The following is an 18,613-nucleotide window of genomic DNA, read 5'->3' on the forward strand; positions in this document are numbered from 1 at the left end:
ATGTAAAACTTCTGCTCTGCACTGTTAAGAGCATAAAATAACAAGCCACAGACGTGGCAAAAATATCTGCAAAACACACATCTATCTGACAAAGGACTTATATCCAAAACATGCAAAGAATTCTTAAATCTCAACAATAAAAAAGCAAACAATTTAAAAATGGGCAAAGCATATGATCATACACCTCACCAAGAAGATGTACAGGTGGCAAATAAGTATATGAAAAGATGCTGAACATTACATGTCATAGGCAAGTACAAATTAAAACAACAACGACATACCACTACATACTATTAGAATGGCTATACCCAAAATAGTTATGACACCAAATGCTGACAAGAACTCATTCTCTACTGGTGCAAATGTAAAATGGTGCAGCCACTTTAGAAGACAGTTTGGAAGTTTCTTACAAAACTAAACATACTCTTACCATACTATCCAGAAATGGAACTCCTTGATATTTACACAAATAAGTGAAAACATATGTCCACACAAACATCTATACTCAATTGTTAACAACAGCTTTCTTCATAATTCCCAAAACTTGGAAGCAACCAAGACGTCCTTCAATTGGTGAATGTATAAACAAACTGTGGTATAGCCATACAATGGAATACTATGCAGCAATGAAAAGAAATGATCTATCTAGCCATGAAAAGACATGGAGGAACCTTAAACGCATACTGCTAAGTGAAAGAAGATAATCTGAAAAGCATACAGACTGTAGGATTACAACCCTATGATGTTCTGGAAAAGGCAAAACTATGACAACAATAAATAATCGTGGTTGTCAGAGATTGGGGGCAGGGATGGGTGAAGGGAAGAGATGAATAAGTAGAGTACAGGGGACTCTCAGGGCAGCGAAATTCTGCACGATACTGTAATGGTAGATACATGTCATTTTACATTTTCAAAACCCACAATGTACAACGCAAGGAGTGAACCCTAATGTAGACTATGGACTTCAGTTAATAATAATGTATCAATATTGGCTCAGCTTGTAACAAATATACCAGACTAACGCAACATGTTATTATTAGGGGAAATTGGGGAGCTGGAGGAAGGTGTGGGAGAAGATAATGAGAAGTTTCTATAACTTCAAGTGAACTTCTCTATAAACCTAAAACTTCTCAAAAGTATATTAATATATTTTTAAAAGGGTCATGTATCAAAATGAAAGCAACAAATCTACATATTTTTAGAAGAAAACATGAGAAAATCAAACAAAGAGTTCTTAGAAATCACACCAAAAGCACGACCCATCAAGGAAAAAAAAATTATAAATTTCACCTTAGCAAAATCTAAAACTTTTCTCTGCCAAAGAACTGCCAAGATTATTAAAAGAAAAGTTACAGACTGGCAAAAAAAAAAAAAAAAAAAATGTGCAAAATACATACCTGACAGAAGACTTTTATCTAGAATATAAAAAGAACTATGAAAAATATGGGCAGAGGATTTGAATAAACTCTTGTCTAAAGAGGACATAAAGATGGCATATGCAAGTTATTATATTCAACATAATCAGTAATTAAAGAAATACTAATTAAAACCATGATGAGGTACTACATACTATACACACTTGAAAGACCGAAACAAAAAACACTGACAATATCCAGTGTTGAGGATGAGAAACAACCAGAATTCTCACACATTGCTGGTGCAAATGCCAAATGGTATAACCAATGTGGAAAATGGTTTGGTCATTTCTTACAAAGTTAAACATATACTTAGCGTCTGACCTGGCAATCTCACCGCTGGGTATTTACCCTCAAAATGAAACAAAAATCTATAGCCAAAAATTCAAAACAACTGCATTGTTCTTGAACACGTAAATGGATAAACAAATTGTTGTATGTACATACAGTGAATGGCACACTGTTCAGCAATGAAAAAGAACAAACTTGGTCCATGAAACAACTTGAATGAATCTCAAAGACATTAATCTGACTGAAAGAAGCCAGCTTCAAAAAATTGCACACTTATGATTCCATTTACACAACCTCTAGGAATGACATAACTACCTTCATGGACAACAGCTCAGTGCTTGCTGATCTTCCAACATTTTAATTTAAGGTCCTGGCCACTACAACAATGCAAAACCCTTAGGAAAAAAATAATACAACTTTATTGCGTAAGAGAGACAAAAACTAAACAAATGGAGATACTTACCAGGATTATGGACCAGAAAACTCAAAATTATAAAGTGTCAGTTCTGTTCAAATTGAATTCAGGCAAACCAATTAGGATTCAGGGGCAGTGGGCTGGGAAAACCATCCATGAGGGCCACTAAAAACATCATTGGAATAAATCAGAAGTATAGTGCCAGTTAATTCAAGTTTCCATGTCACTCTTTACACAACTGGAAATTTAAAAACATTCCTCAACAAAATCTACTACACATGCAGTTGCACTCAGTTAAAATTCAGAAAACAATACATGGCACTTTCCTGGGCACATATTATCTAATTTTGAAACTCATAAACAGTCCCCAAGAAACTGTTGGTTCAGAAATGAAAACAAGAACTACATAAAACTGAAAAATGTTTTACAAAATCTTTTTCAGAAATGTTTCTTTCAACTATTGAGAGAATATTTTAATCTGTTTCTGTGTAATTTTACCATCATAAAGTCAGTTTCTCCCTACCCCCCCTAAATAAATGTTTGCCCAGTATTTACAGGTTTAAAGGGGCTACCCACTTAAGGTATACATACCTCGAGGAGAACTCTTGTCACAGTGTGTATTATTTACTTATCTGTCTTTCCCAATTAAGCAATCTGATTAAAGGAGGTTTTTATTTCTTATATTTCTCATTGTTGTGTCTGACTCGTAACAGTCAAGAAATGTATGTTGAGTTAATAAAATCTCATTTTACAGATAAGGCTCTAAGAGATGTTAATTGACCAGGTTATAATCTGACAATTAAGAAGTAGCAAAGCTACTCACTAATTTATTTATTCAGCAAATATTTATTGTTCTAGGTCCTGGATTCTAGGACTAAAACCTAGACCTTCTGACTCCAATTGCAGTGTATTAGATTATTTATAATAAGAAAAAAACAACAACTTTCTACCTTTGTTTAATAATGAAATTGCTCTCATAGGATTATAGTGGAGAAGGAGAAACTCCTACTATAGAGGAAGTCACTACTGAACCAAAATTTCCTGTCTTGCGTATCTGGAGGAAGGCAATCCCTTGTTGGTTAAACATGAAGAGACCAGAGAACCTAAGGATAGAATTTCAATCTTTTGGTTAAAAAAACAATTCAGCAACAAATCATAAAACCTGGAATAATAGAAAGATAAAAATCATTACATTTACTCAAAAGCAAGAGTGAAAAAGCTACATGATTTGCTAAACTGTATACCTGGAGCCTTTGATAAAGTATTACAGTTTTCATCTAAATACCTTTTGTATTCTATTAATATTTTATTTAGATGTCCTCTAAGTAATAATCAGTTAAAACAAGCATAAAAAGCTACATAGCAAGATAATAATATTAAGAGAAAAACAAATTTTCTCTTAAGTCAAATTCTTTAAGTTTAAAATAACTTCCATTTAGGACATTTGGCATTTGCAAGTAAAAATTTCCATGAGTTATTTTTCAGTAATAAGCGCCAAAATGTGAAAAAAGTGTATCTGTAATCACACTGTTAAATAAAAGCACCTTTTGTACAGAACTTAAAGAAGTTCTAGCATTTTCTGCCCCATAAACAAGTGCAAAATCCAGTTTTTCTTCACAGCTTTCTCACTCATACCTAATTTGACAGTAATTTTTTTTAGCAATTCACCTTTTACTGAGTGGTGCAAAACAATGGTATTTCCATTAGCTTATTTAATTTAAATGGTATAATTAATGATTATATAGATATAACTGGCATCAACAGGTTTTGGAACAAACACAAGTTACTCTAGGTAAGTGTATAAATCAACTGAACCAGTAAGAGCAGAATCATCTACAAGAGATCAATGCACCAGCCCCAGCATTAAGCATATCACAGGCATCAGTCAGTATGTTCATAACAAGGGAATGCAGAACTTAGTTAGTCTGGCAAATTGTTAAGTGGAAGCCATTTAAGGTAATTTCAACTAGATATTGAATTTTTAAAAATATATATTTTTTTGCCATTAGGGTACTAAGTATAAGAATAGACCAAGAGAAACTCAGCACTCTACCAAAAAAATGAAATGCACACATTCCCCACAGATGAATGGTAAATAACATTTTTATATATAAGGGATAAAATTCTATTTTACCTATAGTTATACAAAAAATAGACAAATTATTCAACTGCATTACCAAATGGGTTACTTGAGTTTAACCTTAGCAATACAAGCATACCTTGGCGATATTGTGGGTTTGGTTGTAGACTACCGCAATACAGCAAGTCACATGAATTTTCTGGTTTATCAATGCATATAAAAATTATGTTTACACTGTACTGTATGTGGTCTATTAAGTGGGCAATAGCATTATGTCTAAAAAAATGTATATACCTTAATTCAGAAATACTTTATTGCTGAAAAATTCTAACCATCATCTGAGCCTCAGCAAGTAGTAATCTTTTTGCTGGTAGAGGATCTTATTTTCAGTTTGTTAATCTGCGAAGTGCAATAAAATGAAGAGCAATAAAATGAGACAGGCCTGTATCTCTGCAGAAGGAACTGTATGGGCCCTTGTTTGCTATGGAGCAATAACATTAGTACACAGCTCCATCTAGTGGATTGATACACAAACATTTCCAAAGCTTATGTTTCAGTCTTTTCAACTAATTTCACTGTTAAGTTAAACCAAACTGATTTTTACAAAGGCCAGCTCTTCACTCATAACAGGTAATTACAACATTTTCCCTAATCAATACGCTAAGCAACATTTTCCACTCAGGATTTCTTCAACATCTTCTAACAAACTTTTCTATAGGAATAAGAGTAGTGGCAGTTTATTCTGCAAAGGTAAAACTTAGTGTTCACACTGTTCCTTTCAAGAGGATAGAACACGCAAAAGCCACTCCACAAGGATACAACTATGGAGCAATAGCCTAAAAGCAAATGCGCATGTAAAACTCTCTTCAAAGTGCCTACGATCATAATAACAAACAGCTAGGGAGACACCGACAAACACACCGGCAGGGTTTCTAAACACTTCGTTGACCTTTCCCCAATAAAAAAATCACATAATGAAAAATGTTTATATTTTTACTTTTTTAAGAAAATTTTAATGTTATAAAAACTTAAAGACTATTAAAAGTTCCCTCTTTAATAACTATCTAACAATGTAAAAATATTCTAATAACAGATGCAACTAAACTTCAAATTAAACTCAATTATTTTTGAATCATGATACGAAGTATATAAATTTAACTTAATAAAAGCCCAGTAAAATCAGGCACTAGCATGAAGAGTAACAATCAATAGTAACATAACAGCTTTATCCTCTTAGTATTTTATTATTTCCACATCTCTACATAAACTCAACACATAATTTAAGTGTATTTCTGTTTATGTTGATTTAATTAAAATGAAAGTTAATTATTAGTCTACTACTCTGTGATGTCGATTCACATGAATAATGTTATATTCACTAACATTATATACACTAATTCATATTTCTAACACCTGATGGGCACAATACTTAGCAAACAAGCACGTTTTAAATGAACAAAGTAATGTAATTTTTTATGAAGTTGTTGGCTTATTTTGGAAACTTGAACAATATTTTCAACTTTATAACTTTTCTTATTGTTTAGGTTGTTTATCAAGTCAAACTGCCTTTAATTTGTCTTCCTTTTGGATGCCATGACAGGCTAAAAATTTGAAGCAATGTACTTGCTTTAAGATACTAGTTTTAAAGTTATTATTTCAAACTTCTGATCTAACCTGAGGAGAGGGTTTGAGGATGGCATCATAGACTAGAAGAAAGGGAATAAGCCTGCTAAAGCAAGAATCATACCCAACAGGTAACCCAACACAAGTTTTCTTCTATCCTTGGTAACTGACACTCAAAGTTACTGGTTTATCAAAATCACCCTCTTAATTTGATCCCAGGGATAAACTGTTTACTGTTTATAAGGGCAAGAAATAAAACTGTTTCCTTCTCAGCTAAGACAAGGTTGGAGCTTTTTCCTAAGGAAGTTTTATTCTGAAATTAGGAAGCCTTCAGACAGTACATGAACTGAAAGATTGCTGCCTCTTTCTTCCAAAATCACCCTAGAAAAACTAGAAGAGAGAAGGTATCATGGTCCCAAGGAACCAACCAACACTTCACGAAGTCCCCGTAAGTGTCAGCTGTCTTTCAAGATGATTGGGAGAGAGGAGGACTTACTGGAGAGAGGAGCCTTGGGTAAACAGCAGACAGACACACTGCAGATGCTGAAACAATAGACAGGTTAGAGAAAAACTTGTGTATCTGGTGCCTCCCGCATGTTACCTTAAGACAATTCTTGTCTGTCTTACCAATAGAGAAACCAGCAGCAGTAACCCAAGCTAAGTGCCCTGGGGTCATGTCAAGGGAGGGCAAAATCCTCCTGGGGTAATAAAATGAGATGAGATTTGTCTTACTACGTTTGGCCTGCTGTAACAAAAATATCATAGATTGGATGGCTTATAAGCAACAGAAATTTATTTTTCATAGTTCTAGAGCCTGGACGTCTGGGATCAGGGTAATGGCATGGTTGAGTTCTAGTAAGAGTCCTCTTCGGGTTGCAGACTGCCCCTCCTCATTGTATCTTCACATGGCAGAGACAGGGGAAGTAAGCTCTTTTGTGACTCTTACAAGGGCACTAATCTCATTCATGAGGGCTTTAATGACCTCCCAACATCATCACAACGTGGGTTAGGGTTTCAACATATGAATGGAGGTGGGGGGAGGGCGACACAAACATTTAATACATAACAAGATCTAACCATCATCTACTCTTTCTCTCTTTCCAAACCTCAAACTGGTTGGCTTATACTCACAGCAGTTCCTATTACCAAATGTTCAGGAAAATGGAATTTTCTAGCCTTCTTTATATTTGGGTCACGTGACTGAGTATAGCAAAAGCAGTGCGGGCAGAAGTGATACAAGCCAATTTCAGGGCTCACCTTTAAAGGCATTCTATGAGATCCTTCAGCCTTCTCTTCCCTTCCTGCAACCTTAAAAATCATACTCGACATAGTGGCATCACAATAAAGAAGGAACCCTGATCTCTAAGCCAAACTCTGCATGGGTGAGAAATAAACCTGTATTAAGTCACAGTTTGGGGGTTATTAGTGCATTTGGCCTCGTACACAACTTAAGACTGCCACCTTCCCGCCTCCGATTCTAATCACAGGAATTCCTTGGTTCAGGAAAAACAAGTATTAACAGTGATCCTGTGATGCCTGAAACTCACTTCACTCCAAGCTCATCCCATCCCCTCATATGAAAATACGCACATATTCTCATTCTCTCCCTCTCTCTCCCCTCCACCCCTTTCGTTGGCAGGAGATCTTAGAAAATATCTGGCCATTTTAAAAAACTTCTCAAAAACAGGAAACATTTTTCTAAATAATTACTTACTTTTCAATCTTTTAACAATTCATTTAGAAGATTTCAAAGGGCTTAAAAATCATTATATTCTTTCAGACAAATACACTGGTTATACTCTATATGCACTAAGAGAAGTCACAGCTGATCCAATACTAACATCAAATGATAACGGATTTTTGATTTTATAGCAATTACTGATAGAAAAAAATAGAAATATAAATTCTGGGCACTGCCCGAATGAGCATATCCTATAGAAAACAGTCCAGAACATACTAAAAAAAAAAAAAAAAAAAAAGGAGAAAGAAGGAAAAAAGGTCACCTCTCTCTTCATTCACCACCAAAATATAAAATATTCTTAAAATCTTAGTGGGGTCTCTTTGTCATTTCTGTGTTATGTATGTGTAATTAATATCTACACACCCTGGATTTTTTTGCAATATTATGTCATAAACATTTTTCTCCAGATCACTTCAATGGTGGTTTAATATTCCACTGGATGGCAATATCATAGTTTTCTGTTATGGACTAGAAGGGACATCTTTATGGCAGCTTTTAGAAATCCCATTAATATTAAATGTGGCAAAGTCAGAGCAATGTCAATTTTTACGTACTAACAGGCAAATAATATAGCCTTTCATTTTTCATAAAGACTACCTAAAATTAAGAACATATTTTAGAAGAAAAACTATTCCAAAAAACTTTAGTGAAGAAAATAATTCCTCTCATTTTCAAAGTACATTTACATGTAGACCAAACATGACCTTCTGGAACCAACCAGTTAGTAATCGTGACAAAATATTTTAAATGAGATTCTAATTCTAAAATGGTTAACAAAAACACAGGCATTTAAAGATATAAACTTAGATTTTAATTTAAACTAAGATGAAAATTACCTGCAGAAAGTAAAGACAATAGAAATTAAGCCACTAAAATCCTAAACTGAGTTTTTTACAAGTGAAGAATGACAAAGAAACTCAGAGTGTTGGTGTATGAACTTCCTACGCTACAGTTCACTTACCCAAATGAATTAGAAAATCTTGCCCACTGTGCCAGCTCATGCCACTGAATAAAATGTTCTACTTTGGGATATCATAAGCTATATCACACAGCATCTGTAGCTCTCATGCTGGTAATAAGCTGTTTGATATAAATTAAGGAAATGGCTTCAATTTACATTAAATTTAAAAGATAATAAAAGTATTAAAGTACTAATTAGTTTCAAGTCACACTGCTTAAAGAAGACTGTCATACTTCAGAAAATACTTCATTAAAAAAAGGAATTTAAACATTAAAAAAAATGTTTAGGTTACATGTATATGGTTGAGACGATGCAAAACAGCATTCCAAGACTCGAATGCAAATACTATTAATATATATAAGAAATTACTATTCAAATCCCAACCAAGAGTAGAGTAACAACGCAAAAAGTTTTCAAATTATGTGATGAACACTTTTGTCATTGTATCTTAACATAAAATTACATGATCTTAGGTCATATTTAATAAGACAGTACTTCCTAAGATCAAAACATTATTTAAAATGAATAAATACATAAAAACCAAAGGGCACACTACAGGGGAGGAAAACTTTCTCCACCGTTAGGATCCGTTGCATGTCCTGAATATTAAACTGACAAACACAGATTATCAGAAGAAAAGCATACTAATTTATTCAATGTAAGTTTTAGTGACATGGGAGCCTTCACAAAGAAATAAACACTCCAAAGAAATGGTTAAAACTGAGCGTTTTTATACTCGGTCTGAGAAAGAGTGGAAAGTCGTGTAAAACATGATAGGACAAAAGGTACAGGAGCCAAGGGTGGGAAATTGGGGAAAACTTAGCAAGGCCTGATTGGATTCCTCTAGGTCTCCTTATCCCTCTGTCTTGGGAGATAAGGACGCTCCTTCCCTCCAGGTATATAGAAAGGGCACCTCTCACATGAGGGTCTCACAGACATGCTTCAGGAGAGAAGGGAGAGCTCAGAGGGTCCTTCTCGCAACTGCCCTTTCTCAAATTCCTTCAAGCAGAAAAAAACTGAGTATGCCAAGGTGCCATATTCTGTCACCTTATGTACGCGCTCTGAACCCCATCAACAGTAAATGAAAATATCCTACAAATTACCCTTTCCTAATTATATATTTAGGATAATAGAGTACAGTGAAAAAAGCATTCAAGCACTAATCAAAAGAAAGCAGGAGTTGCTATTAATATCAGAAAAAAACAAAACGAAAAACAAGAACTATCACCAAGACTAAAGACACACATTAAAGGGTTTAATTCACTAATAAGACATAAACAATCCTAAATATGGAAGTACTTAACAAGAGTCTCAAAATACGGGAGTTAGGATGAAAACTCATCAGACAAATCCCTAATTATAGTTGGAAACTTCACCACACCTCTCTCAGTAATCAGGAGAATAAGCACACAGAAAATCTGCAAGGATACAGAAGGCTCAGTATATCAATCAACTTGACCTAATTGTCATTTGTAGAAAACTCCACCCAACATGGCAGAATACATAATCTTTTCAAGTGCACATAGCACATTTACCAGAAAGGACCCTATTCTGGTCCATAAAATAAATCTCAACACATTTATAAGAATTGAAATTGTACAAATCATGTTATCTTACCACAACAGAGATAAACTAGAAAGCAATAATAGAAAGATATCTCAAAAATCCCCAAACACTTCTAAATAACCTATGGTTCAAAAAAGAAGAGTAAAGGGAACTTACAGAGTATTTTGAACTATATCAAAATAGAAATACAACATATCAAAATTTGTGGGCTATAGCTTAATCCATGCTTGGAGAAAAATTCATAGAGCAACACATATATTAAACAAAGGGAGAAAGGCCTCTTGTTAACACTACGCTTCCACCTTTAAAAAAATACAAAATTATGAGAAAAATGAAACCCAAAGCAAGCAGAAGGAAGTGATAGAGCGCAAAAAGCAATGAAATTGAAAATGTAAAATCAACATAGAAAAAGATCAATGATCTCAAAAGCTGGTTTTTTGAAATGAAATTGATAAGCTCTTGCCAGACCAATCAAGATAAAAACTGCCAGTATCAGGAAGACAAGGACAAGGATCCCACAGACATTAAAAAGATAAAAAGGGAACATCACAAACAACTACACACCCACAAACTTGACAAATTCCTTGGAAGACACAATCTACCAAAGTAACTCAGTAACAATAGATAACCAGAATAGTTCTGTATCTACTAAAGAAACTGAATTCATAGTTTAAAAAAACCTTCCTGCAGAGAAAACTCCAGGCCCAGAGGTTAAAGGATCTCTTGCGTTGCCTTTCTTCTGGAATCTTACTTCTTTAGGAGGCCTCTCTGAAATCTGAACCATCTCCTCTCTGGACTTGCTATATGGCTGCCCCTCCTGTGACATCATTTCACTTTTCTCCTGCGTTGGATTTACTGTTTCCTACATTCCAGGTCTTTCACTTCTTTATTTTGCTAGAGCGTAACTTCTGAGGCTTTCCAGGTCTGAAAATCTTTGTTCTACCATACTTCATTGATTGTTGAAGAGCCAAGAATTCTGGGGTTAGAAAGTACTAGCCTTCAAAACTTTGAAATTGCAAGACTATTCTAGAAGCTGATACTGCTAGTCAAGAAGACTGATGCTGCTATATTCAATTCTTTCTTCTTTTCAGTGACCCTAGTTTTGTTTTCATTCTGGAAACCTTCAGGATTTTTTTTTCATCTTGGTGTGGTGAAATTTTACAAACACGTGCCTATGGGTATTTTGTTTGTTCAATATTGAGCACTTTAAGAACAGAAACAGAATTCTGTGCACCTAATTTTTAATGAAGGTTGTTTTGGTTGGAGTGATAGAATTTGGAGTAATGTTTTACTGTCATCTTTTTTATTTATTTATGTTGCTTAAAAGAGTTTATAATGAGCATATATCATTTTTATAAAAGCTATGCCATTAATAAAAGGAATGCCCCACAATGGTAATTAAAGATTTAAATGTGCAAACTCTGATTCTACAACTCTATTTCTAGAAATCTGTTCTAGCAAAGGGTGTAAACATATATATCCAAGAACATAAACTACAGTGCTGTTTATACTATTAAAAAATTAGAAACAGCACAAATGTCTATCAGTTAGGGTCTGGCTAAACAAACTATGGTACATAAATATTATAAACACTATGCATACATACATACATTGACATAGAAATGTGTATAAATTATTATTAGATGAAAAGGGGTAATTACAAAATAATAAAGCATAATCATTATTGTATTAAGAAAATAACAATGCAAAAAAACCCAAAACCATCTGTTTTAAATATATATACACATGCAAGGAAATGAATAAAAGTCTGAAAAGATACATTCCATGATGCAACAGTCTCTATAATAACCACTAAAAGAATGATAAAGCATATATAATTTCCAAAATAACAGAGGATAAAAATGGAGTAACACAAAATATGAATGGATGAAATGATCCAATTACCAAATGGTCCAACTGGAACACAAAGGTGTCCTGCTGGATTTGTAAAAATCCAATTCCATGCACACATTAACCAAAAGAAAGCTGACAGAGTTATGTCAAAATCAGAAAAAGGGCACAGTTTGGAGAAGACTCAGGTACCATGACAACTAAATAAAGCATGGGATCTGGATTGGGTCCTAGCGATATCTGGGTAAAGTGTATAATTTAGTGAACATTATTACAATATTAATTTCTTGGTTTAGATAATTGTACTATGATTATGCATTGTGTTAACACTAGAAGTAGGTGAAGGGTTTACAGGAACTTTCTGTACTATTTTTGCAACTTTTTGGTAAGTCTAAAATTATTTCAAAATAAAAATTAATACTGAACTTTAAAAGGCATTACTGTATTTTGCCGTGTATAATGTGTATTTTTTTTGCCCAAATTTGTGAGGGAAAAATAAAGATGTGCTTTATACATGGGTAGTACTAATTCTGTATCTATATAAATGTTTTTAATTCTTTTATTTATGCTTATGAGTTAAAAGTGTAACTCTAGAAATCAATAACGATATTGGTATGCAAAATAATATTGTGGAATATGATAATCGGTTTTGTTGAACTTACAACGAACCTCCAATGATGAAGAAGAGTTCTTGGCCTTCTATGATGTGTAAATATCATAAATTTGTTACCAGTACATAATTTCTTATACCTTGTGTCTGTTCGTGTTCTGTAATTAGTTGTCACATAAAATTTCTTGTACAATATGTTAAAAAATAAATGCCAAAATTCCTTTATAATACAAAAAAACAAGTACCTAAACATAAACAAATAAAAACTTGAATTAAAAAATTAAAATGAAAGATATTTTCCCCCTGAAAGTTTGGGCCAAAAATGTGGGTGCGCTTTACACACAGGAGTGCATTATACATAGCAAAATACGGTACTAGAGATAAAAAGGAATACTTCATAATAGAAAGTTCAATTCATAGAAAGATAGACCGATTAAAAAGGTGTATGTTTCTAAGAACATGATCTCAAAATAAATAAATTAATTAATTAATTAATTAACAGAACTACAAGGGAGAAATAGAATTCACAATTACAAGTGATATTTAACATACAATAAGTTGTCAGTAATTGTCAACCAAGCACACGCACACAAATCAGTAAGGAAAGAGAAGATTTTAATAGAAGAATTTGAAAACGTTATCTGATACATATGTAAAGCACTGCACCCGTCAACAGCAGAATTCACATCACACACACACACTCTCATACACAGCATTAAAAAAATATATATACAAAGCAAGTACTTATCCGTTTCAATGATTATTCAACTCAGAATATTTGAATGGTAATTACGTGGGTGTTAACTTTTTATTTATTCATTAAACTGTCCATATAGATGTTATATACTTTACGGGTATTAAATTTTACGATAAAGGTTTTAAAAAGTGAACTGATCTATGTCAGTTATATATTCATTCATTTTTTTCTGTTTTTCAAAACTTGTTCCACAAAACTCTCAAGATAAAGCTATGAAGATGGGACACTGGTATGCTCCAACAGAAAATAAAACAAGATTCAGGATTAAAGATTCCAGTGAAATTACCCCTGTTGTACTCCAGAAGCTTCCAAAACATATAAATCTAGGGATACTAAAGGCAATTCTCATAATACTATTTATGTGTAATCAAATCACCCTAATGCAGAACTGCAGATAAACAAAAGTAGATTACCTGGTTACATACAATCCAAACAGTATAAAATCTAAGTTAAAAACACCTTCACCACAGACAATGTCTGAATCAGAGGAGCTCATGCCAATCGCCAAAAGTAGTTGTAGGAAAATTTGGTCATCCACTTTAAGGAAACTCCAAACCTAACCAGCCTTTGAAGTAGTCATCTCTTTATGTTGCCAGTTCTGAGATAAAACAAATATCTAGCAATTAAGTTATAAACAAAAAATATTTAGAATTTATAGTTAAATGGTGACTATTTTACTTTTCCAAAAGCAAAAATAACATATCCTCAAATATATTTAAGATGATTAAAAACAGATTGCAGCTACAGTCCCCAAAACTTCAGGATGAACTACTTCTTTCAGTAATTTTTTTCTAAAAATTAGTAAGAGCAGTTTATTAGTTATTTATTGCTGCCTAACAAATTACCCCAAAACTTAGCAGCTTAAAACAACACACCTTTGTTATCTCACAGTTCCTGAGGAATTGGACGTTGCTTAGCTAGTTCCTCCAGTTCAGGGTCTCTAAGGTGTCAGCCAGGGCTACAGGCATCTCATGGTTTAACGGTGACAAGATTCTCCAACTTCACTCAATGGTTGTTGGCAGGATTCCGTTTCTAGGGGGTTATTGAACTGAGAAGCTCAGTTCTTCACAGGCTTCTCAATTCCTTGACAGGTGGGTCTTTAAACAAGTCAGCTCATAACATGGCAGCTGGCTTCATCAAAGTGGACAGCAAGAGGAGCGCCAGCAAAAACATCTGATCACTTTTGCCGAACGGTATTCTATCAGAAGTGAGCCTCTAGATCCAGTCTACCCTCAGGGGAAAAGATTACACAAGAGTGTGAATACCAGGATTATTTTAGAAGGCTGCCTGTGAAACTGGAATAAAAATTAGGAAAACAGGATTCTAGTAACTATGTGACTACATACAATCTCTCAAGGCCTCAGTGTTTTCACAGGAAACAAACAAACAAACAAAACACAAGAGAGGGTAGCCTAAGTGACCTCCTGGCTCATTTAACGTCTAAGTTCTAAATTCTGTGCTTCTTTACTGTGTCTTTTGGAAAGGATTACCAAGGGAGAAAGATATTTGGTCAAATTGCCTCATTTTACAAAAGAGCCTAGTTCCAGGAAATGTTAACACAGACAGGTAACAAGTCACGCTTATTTTGCTCTCATGCCCAGTGCTTTGCAGTTAATGCCCTCAAACAGCCCTATCCTTTAAGTCTCAAAATCTGTTAAATTCAAAAGGAAGAGCAAATAATACCGTGTTTTCCCAAAAATAAGACCAGGTTTTATATTAATTTTTGTTCCAAAAGAAGCATTAGGGTTTATGTTCAGGGGATGTCATCCTGAAAAATCATGCTAGGTCTTATTTTCACGGTAATATGATACTCGCAACAGCAAAAACTGATTAATGTTACACATTATCTCTTTTTCTCTCATCAACCCTAAAACTCTCTGTAGGTGGCATTTGAGATGAAAGTGAGCTATCCTCCTCCGCCCATCCACAGTCCCAGGTATCTGGGCATTTTAATGAGATTATTTGCTGGAAGTAAATTATACAAGCAACAGATAATAGATCATAGCAGAGAAATAGAGTCACCTTAAACAAAGGAAATAAGATTAAACGTAACCTCAATGAAGTATCTAAAAACAGAAACTGCAACCAGAAAAGGCAAGGTTTGTCCCCAGTGGAATCCTGGAAAATAGAATCCCAGAGGTCAATAAAGGCAATATGATGCAGGCAATGTCCAGGGAAGCAGGTCCTTTGGGAAGCTAATGACAACTGAACTGACAGATTGACAGATACATCCTTATCAGACAGGATCATCAGTCAGGGTCTAGTACTATTAAACATAAATACCCTGTTTGCTCCTATGTGAGGTCAGGAGCCGAGGGTGATGGGGGACTCACATGTCAGAGAAACCCCTCAACAGCACATACCCTTTACCAGCCATAATTGTAATAACTCTGGTCCAAGAAGTACAGTCAAAATACTGCATATAACCACAATTGTTTTGTGTAATTATAAAGCAGGAATGTATTTATACTAGTCAAATTGTGTATATATAAATGCATAACTAGATCCAGAATTTCTATAGCAGTCTCAAGGATAGAAATGGGTGGTAGGGGAAGCAAGGCCCAGTGGTTTATCTTAAGTCTGTGTTTGCATAACAATCAAATATGATAGGAAAAAAACAACTCATAATCAAAGATCACACTGATAGAGATTACCACAAGCATCTCATTGGTATTAGCAATATATCTAAATTCACTAAACCACCTAAAAAAAAAGTGTTAGCTAAAAATGTTAACATAGGCTGAAACATTAGGTTGGTGCAAAGGTAACTGTGCTTTTTGCCATTATTTTTAACCTTTTAAGCCACAATTACTTTTGCACCAACCTAACAGTATTCAAAGAAAGTTTTTGATATTTTCAAAAGTATTTTGATACTTTTGATAATGAGTGAAAGGCAGGGAGCCCAAAGTAAGAGAAGATGAATTAGACATCCCCATGGGACATTTAAAGAAGAAAGGACCTCCATCCTGGCCAGGGGTGCCACAGTTAAGTTTCATGGCCCAAACCATTGGCTGTTACTTCCCATAACATGAGTATACTCAATCAGGTAGATAGAAATTTCAATCAAGTCATCCAAAGATGAAACAGCTCAAAAGACAATATCCATCTTAAAGTACTGCAAATAGTATTTTATGTATTTATACTTTTTTACTCAGTGTCCAGAACTGTCTGGACATTCATCCCTTCCCTAGCCTTTTACACAGTATCAAAGAAGGGTTGTATCGCCTTTCTTTTCTCACATCTTAACTCTTTCGTTCTGCAGCTTTAAAGGGATGAGAGAAAGTAGGAGCAATAACAGTGTAGCAAAGTCTCAAACAGGTCTCTAATTAGTCTTTGAGGTAAAACTAGTAAAAAAGCAAATAAAGTTTGTTTAGGAATTTGAAATTTAACCCCAAAACACTACAGCATACATTGCTTGATATTATTACGTACTTACACTTTTCCAATATAGCCCATCTCAGTTAATGATTTCACCACCAATGGAAAGATTGAACAGTCATTTTTGAAGTCATTTTTCCACATAGCAAGGGTTAGCAAACTGTGAAACAAGAAAAGAGGGAGGGGAGGAGGGAGAGCAGGAAGGACGGCAGGCAGGCAGGCAAACAAGCAAGCCAGCAAGAAAGGAAGGAAAGAAGGAAGGAAGGGAAGAAGGGAGGGAGGTAAAAAGAAAGGAAAGAAAGAAAAAGTAGGCAGGGAAAGAAATAGAAAAAGAGAAAGCAAGAAAGAAAGAGAAGGAAAAAGAATGAAAGGAGGAGGGAAGGAAAGGAACGAAATACAACAGAGACTGTATATGGCCTGAAAATCCTAACATACAGGCAGTCCTAGCTTCACACAGTACTGCTTTAACTGAAACCCAGACTACAAAGCAAGGACTACCTATACTTCTATATTTACTATCAGGCCCTTTATGAAAAATTTGATGACCCCTGCAATAGAGGATATCCAAATGGTCAATAAATAAATGAAGAGGTGCTAAATATTATTAGTCATTAGGGAAATCTGGGAAAAACCCAATGTGATATCACCATATAACCACCAAAATGGCTAAAATAAAAAAAGATAATACTAATTATTGCAAGCATTTGGAGAAGCCAGAATTCTCAAACACTGCTAAAAGGAGTGTTAACTGACAAAACTAATTCGAAAATCTTTTGGTAGTTATTCCAGAAATACATACCTGCATATCCTGTAATATAGCCATTTCATCAGTAGGTATATATGTTTCCAACATAAATGTATACATATGTTCACCAAAGTAATTATAAAAATGTTCATAGAAGCCCTATTGTTAATAGCCAAAAAACTGATGGACTACTACTATACAGCATAAAAACAAACAAACTGGGTGGCCTGTTAGTTCAGTTGATTAGAGCATTGTGCTGGTAGCACCAAGGTTGCTGGTTTGATCCCTGTATGGGCCACTGTGAGCTGTGCCCTCTTTAAAAAACAGAAACAAAAAACTACTGCTATACAACTTGTATAAATGTCACAAACACAATACTAAGCAAAAGTGAGACACAAAAGACTATATAGTGTATGATTCCATTTATACAAAGTTAATAGGTAAATTCATAAATGAAATTAAAAATCGAGATAATGGTTACCTTTGGAAAGGAGGCACAGACTGAGGCTTCTTGAATGCAAGTAATGCTCTTTGTTGTCTAGGCACTAGATATAATTTGTGAAAATTCAATGAGCTGTACACTTATCATTCATGCACTTTTCTGTAGGTCTATTATCCTTTAACAATTAACACACTAAAAAGATATCTATAAACTCTGTTCCTCTGAGGGAAAATTGTATACTTCTCCGTTCACTTTTCTGATTTGCTATCATTTCCTCTCCCCAATGAGATACCTTAATTCCTGTTACCTAATATAGAAGTCAGCTTTGTTTTAATTAATTTTCTTGGTGTACTATTGCATAGAATACCCAAATGAATATATAACTGTCATTTTAAGTTAGTTCCACACTAGATCCCTAGAAGAAACTGAAAAGTCGACACCTTGTGACACTATGTTATTATAAAATTAGCTGAGGAAGAAAAAAAAACCAAACCTCCTTGAAATGTAGTTTTGTTTGGTCCTTTGTTTTGTCTTACCTTTGTTTACTACCATTGTGATTTAATCTGCATAAAATGTTCATAGCAGCTTTTCAAAAAGCCTGTTCTTGTGGCAAGTTTTTCTTTCTACCATCCCGCCTAATAATCTATCTTGTGTTTATCCAGTTCCTTCCATCCATAGTTTAAAGTACTTCACAAATGTTGTTGGATAGTGTCACCTTCCAATTAGAGAAATTTGGGC

General features: G+C 34.3%; 1 protein-coding gene across 11 annotated transcripts in view; it reads right to left on the reverse strand.

Annotated features, from left to right (window-relative positions):
- The window catches only part of MIPOL1 (mirror-image polydactyly 1), a 253,677-nt gene that overhangs the window by 219,936 nt on the left and 15,128 nt on the right, over positions 1-18,613 (reverse strand). For 2 of the 11 annotated variants that reach the window (XM_019749146.3, XM_019749145.3), the window contains 2 exons: positions 14,186-14,536; positions 2,170-2,286 (listed from right to left, as the gene is read on the reverse strand). The exons of 5 other annotated variants lie outside the window; for them this stretch is intronic. The gene's annotated coding sequence lies outside the window, so the exon portion shown is untranslated. Of the gene's footprint in view, positions 1-2,169; positions 2,287-3,071; positions 3,225-14,185; positions 14,537-15,332; positions 18,610-18,613 lie in introns of those variants that run through there. 4 more of the 11 variants (XM_074328159.2, XM_074328161.2, XM_074328160.2 and 1 more) reach the window with 4 other exon arrangements.

The sequence above is a fragment of the Rhinolophus sinicus genome, chromosome 3, assembly GCF_057876585.1.
Source record: "Rhinolophus sinicus isolate RSI-liver-muscle chromosome 3, RSI-T2T, whole genome shotgun sequence".
Lineage (NCBI taxonomy): Eukaryota > Metazoa > Chordata > Mammalia > Chiroptera > Rhinolophidae > Rhinolophus > Rhinolophus sinicus.